General features: G+C 35.3%; 1 pseudogene; it reads left to right on the plus strand.

Annotated features, from left to right (window-relative positions):
* The first annotated feature begins 803 nt into the window (after positions 1 to 803).
* Positions 804 to 2047, plus strand: LOC106423537 (annotated as a pseudogene).
* Positions 2048 to 5778: the final 3731 nt, after the last annotated feature.

Genomic DNA, 5778 nt, shown 5'->3' on the forward strand with positions numbered 1-5778 from the left:
TATTAGTAATGTTCACCCATAGAAGAGAAAGACAAAACAATTAGCGATGGTGCTTGGAAAGTTGATCAAGTTCCTCATAAAATTAATCACACGAGAATCTGTGAAAACACGAGGCTAAAACATTACTTATAATAAGCTTATCTTTTGATATTTCCTCTTTAAATTAACCTTGTTCTTATCCTTTTCTTCTGAAGACTTGCGCTCATATCACAAGAATCGAAACACATGTGGGTGGGTACTCCATTTTGGCGGCTCCATTTCGAACCAAACCAGATTGAACCGACAAATTAACAGAAGTAAGGGGAACTTTTAAAAACTTATAAAACCAGAGCTATAGTGAACATAAATAAACTAGTGCCGAACCAGAATTTTTTCCCTTTCATAACGTTTAAATCGTAAACTTAATTATAACACGAGCTAGAGCCATAGTGAACATATATAATTATTCAATAACCAACGGTCCAACACCACCCTAAACTCTATCTCCCCATAAGAAATTAGGGATAATTAAACAAACAAATTAACATTTTACCAAAAAAATGGACAACTAAGAAGCGTTTATATCAAAAATATATCAAAAATAAATTTATAATCAAAGAAGCGTGGAAAGAGAGTGGAGTAGAAAACGATAGACATCTTCTCAAATCTCGATGTACTTGCATAATTTTAAAGTTAATAATTCAAACAGCGTTGTGTATACAAAGATGTATGTGCATGTATACACACATTCGTGTACAAATACGGAACACATGAACTCACATTTTCTTCATCCAATAACATTCAAATATAATCAACTACATAAACTCAAAAAGAATGAATCCCATGTTTTACTTCCTTCTTGCCTTAACCGCTGTTTTGGCCGTGACCGGAAGCCCCGGCGAACCAGTTCTCGATATTCATGGTGATATCATATTCGATGGCAGTTACTATGTTCTCCCCCGCATTTCCGGCCCTGGAGGTGGCGGCCTGACTCTCAGCTCCCGTGGTGATGATTGGTGTCCCCTGGCTCTATCTCAAACAGGAATATATATTCAGAGGTTAACAGGGGCATTCCCGTAAAATTCTCAGACTGGAGGACTAAAGTTGCGTTCGTTCCCGAGTCAGCGAACCTCAACATCCATATGGACGTCAAAGCCATGATATGTGGTCAGTCAACCTATTGGTATGTCCCTCCCGTCGAGCCCATCACGGTTATTGAGGCGTTGTTCATAGCGGCTGGTCCTTAACCGTCAAATGGTTTCTTCCAGATCAAGAAAATTAAAGATGCTCTTGGCGGTTACAAGATTGTGTTTTGTGTTAACAATAACGATTGCAGCGATATCGGGATATTTGTGGACAAACAGGGCGTTAGGCGTTTGGCTTTAAGCTCTACACCATTCGAGGTTAGGTTCATGAAAGCTACTGAGACAGAGACTTCGACCAAGCCGATTATGTCTATAATCTAAGAGAGATTAAAGACTACAAAAGTAAAAGAATAAGAGTTATAAGTAACTACTAATAATAAAACTCTATCTGTGTTTCTGTTTTCTTTGTTCATCTTGAATGGAATAAAACATCTTTCCTTTGTTTATTTTTTCTTTTTAATTAGCTCCCTAGTTTAAGATTCATATAAACTGGAAATCAAACAAAGACATCTTCTCGCTTTGTGTTACAACTATTAACCTCTTGACATCAAGCTTGAGATGTGGACATAACCAGCATAGAATAAGAAGAGCTAGGGTTAGTTCTATCAATTTGTTTTTCTTTAGCTCTAGGGAGTGGGTGTAGATGTTTGCAGTGCGTCGTGTAAACTCGCAAAGAACGAGGCCAATAAATAAAGAGAGAGCTCGTGAAAAGGTGCTTGCAAATTTAAAACTAGTTATTTATCATGTTCGTGTAAGGTGGATCAAAGGCTCACTAGTGCGGACTAGGCCTGGGCATAGTGAATTATACCCGAACCTGACCGAAGTAGGAAGATCGGTTCAGATACGGTTAGTGCTTAATAACCAATCGGGCTTCATTCTGAGTAAGTTTGGATATCCAAACCCTATCAGTTTATAACCGATACTCAAATAGATATTCGAAGGCAGGCCCGTCTCAACTCTTAAAAGGGCCCTGTGCCATAAAAAAAATTAAAACTCTTTCCTCGTACAAAAATTACTTCTAAATATTTGAACCCTAATCTAAGCTAAAAAATCCAAAAATTTTAACGGGCCCTGTGCAAATGTGCCTCCAGCACATGCTTAGGGCCGATCCTGCTCGAAGGTACCCTATCTTGAGGTAAAATGCAGAGGAGATGCAAGAGGCGGTGGTTGTCGTTGCTATGACCGAGTGAAATTAGATTTTTGGAGGAGAAGAAAGCGGATTAGGTTAATGAAGAAGAATCATCATCCTGAATATGGAAATGATGAAAGACAGAGTTTGAGTCTTGAACGTTGGGCTTAAAACCCTTAAAAGCCCTTTTAACATGGAGTTATGTTTATACTTAATTTTGTTCATCATTAAACAAAATAGCTAAATGATCCAGTTGTTTTTTTACTAAACTCAATTGTTGTAGACATTTGTGTCATTCTTTCCTGTTTTACCCCTACCCTAAAATTTCTTCTGGTTTCTCTTTCTTTCCCGAACTCACATCTCTCTTATTTCTCTTTCTCTCCCAATTTTCTCAACCTTTATTAATATTAATTAAAGCTCCTTTTCAGATCAATTGATCTTCTTTTTAAATCTCCAAATCATCACCTACTATGTTCCGACATAATCTCCTCTTCCTCAATTCATTTTCTCACCATTACATTAATAATCTTGATGTTTGAAACGCCATGGATGCTAACGATATATCCTCCTCTTCAATTCCCCAGTTTATATATCTCTCAGTTGAGCTTTTCAAATTGAAAATCAATGGTTAAATTAGAGATTGCGAAAAAGTTACAAATATAACAATTAACTTAGAACAATAACTTATTTAGTAACATCTAATAATTCATGTATCAGCTAACGACATCTATTTTTTTTAAATCTCACCAACCATTATAAAAATCGTCTAACAAGTTAGATAACAACTAACCAAACATGTACAAGCTAATGATTAAATTATCACAGTAACCTAGTATGTAAAATCTAACAACTACGTATTGTATGAACGAAACTGTTTTGTAGCAAAAGAAGTTACGCTAAGTTTTAAAGTAAAATGTTATATAAATTGTTAGTTGATAACTTGTTTATTAGAAAATACTTATCATGTAGCGAAACCAATAACCTCGATGTAGTATGTTATTTACTAATGTAAAACATAAATTAGCCGATAATCAATTTTGTAACATTTAACAAAAATATTTATCAGCTAACTCAAGCTATTTATAAACATCTTACCCTTAATTTTAAAAAGTGTCAACATGTTTTGTAACAGTTAAAGAAAGATGTATCAGCTATTGGAAATATATTATGTACAAATTTATATATCATATATCAAACCACACTTATTTTGTAACATCTGCCAAACAATTTAAATTATACGGCACCACTGGTTGATAACAATTATCCAAACATGTATCTGCTCACAAGGCTTAACCAAACAATTAACCAAATATGTTATATAGCGATTAAAGCACTCACAATTAAAATGAAAATTTCAGGTAGTCTCCCATCAATAAGACCATGTGATTTTACCAACACATGAACTGAAGAGATCTCTTAGGTATGAGGCTGACTCACTTGGAACCTTCAAAATTGTGGTAAACATAGAAGAAACTGACAGAAATCTATACTAAAAGAATTCATTGATGAGAAACTATTTATCGAATTCACAATGGTGAAAATAGAAAAGAGAAAAAAAATTCATTTGTAAGAAATGCTGAAATAGTTTAAAGAAGAGTAAAGAATTAGGAAAGATGAAAGAAAAAATGAATAAGTTTAGTGAGAGATTTTAGCGAAATTCGAGAAGGAGAAGGAAGAAGAATGAAGAAGTTTGGGCAGGGTCAGGGGCAGTATGGAAGTTTAGAAATATCAAGAGTGCTTAGGGTATTTACTTAAATATGTTTCTTTTGGTGTATATATGATCTAATTTCTCTTTATTCTTTGCGAGTTCAAGTAAAATCACATACGGTGGTGTTGTTGTATGATGATGATTCAATGGGTTGTCTGCCTATTCCCCCCCCCCCCCCCCCCCCCCCCCCCCCCAAAGTATTTACCTCTTCATAAGCCCACCTAAGCTTATAAATTCTCTTCATATCTCCCCCTAAACTTTTTTTCTCCTTTTTCTAATTGAATTTCTAAATCGTGATTATAGAGTTATTAATCGCGTTTTATAAACAATGATTACCCATTAAAAACGGAATCCACCCGACATTGAAAAAACCCGACCCAGATTTTTAAATTAATTTGGGGCTTTTCTGACTTACGACGACACAGAGAGAGAGACAAAGAACAGAGAAGAAAAAGAGAGAGAGAGAGAGAGAGAGAGAGAGAGAGAGAGAGAGAGAGAGAGAGAGAGAGAGAGAGAGAGAGAGAGAGAGAGAGAGAGAGAGAGAGAACAGAGAAGAGGGAGAGACGAAGAACAGAGAAGAAAGAGAGACGAAGAACAGAGAGATATGTTACAAAAAAAACAGAGGAGGGAGAGAGACGAAGAACATAGGAGAGAGAGAGAGACAAAAAAACAGAGATATATGTTGTTGTGTCGCCATTTTAAATTTGCTTCTTCACAGGTTTTAATGGATATATGTTGTTTGTGTTTGATTACAGAGAAATATGGAGACACATCTTTTCAAATGGGTAGATGAAATTGTCACAGATGAAATAGAAAAGGTTGATGCTAAACATGATGAACTTGTGAACAATGTCAAGGATTTGCGACAGAGTATAATGGAACACCTTGACGTTCAAGAAACAAGGATTGACAAGATAGAAGAATAAGTGACAAGATAGAAGAAGAAGTGATGAGAATTAAGAATTAAGATCAGCTTATGTGTTTAGACTCATGTAAGATTATGATAGAAGTGATGAGCTTTGTGTAGTTTGGTATCTTATGTGCTTAAACTTATGTAAGCGATGAGCTTTATGTATTTGTTTGTGATATTTTGAGTGTTGGAATCTTGAACATGAGTAGTATCATGTAAGAAAATGATCATGTTCTGCAACGCTTCTCGGATCATCTCTTCGCGTCTCAGTTTCGTTTCTCTCGTTTCTCTCTATTTCCCTTTCTCTGTCATCCTCGTCGTTTTTCTTTACGTGAAAGAGATAGAAGAAAACCCTAACTTTAATTCTATCCCAATTTTTTTTTTAATTTCGGGTTGGGTCGAATATGTGTTTATGTCGGGTCTGGTTTTTTTAATTGGATAATCGCTGTTTACAAAACGTGATTATGGTTCCTTTAATCACGATTTGGGAATTTAATTAGAGAGGGAGATTAAAAAATATTAGGGGGAGATATGTAGAGAATCTATAAGTTTGGGTGGAATTATGAAGAGGTAAATACTCTGGGGGGAAATAAGTAGGGTTTGTGTGTCTGGGGGGGGGGGGAGGAATAGGCAGGCAACCCTGATTCAATCATTTTATTTTAGTTTACTAGGTTTTTGGTCACAATGTTTAGTTTACAAATTTATATATTATTATGTAATGTGGTCCGTCGAAAATGAAGCTCAAAACTATACCGAATTAGAGGTTTCTCATCTTAGACAATACGGTTTTTGGTAGATTGAATTTGCAGAAAATAAGCTTGAATGTAACGAATTAACTATTTGCATTTAGGATACACTTGTCAAACATTTTTCTTTTCTTTTTAACCATTTACACTATTCCTTGTAC

This window comes from Brassica napus, chromosome A2, assembly GCF_020379485.1.
Source record: "Brassica napus cultivar Da-Ae chromosome A2, Da-Ae, whole genome shotgun sequence".
NCBI classification, from domain to species: domain Eukaryota; kingdom Viridiplantae; phylum Streptophyta; class Magnoliopsida; order Brassicales; family Brassicaceae; genus Brassica; species Brassica napus.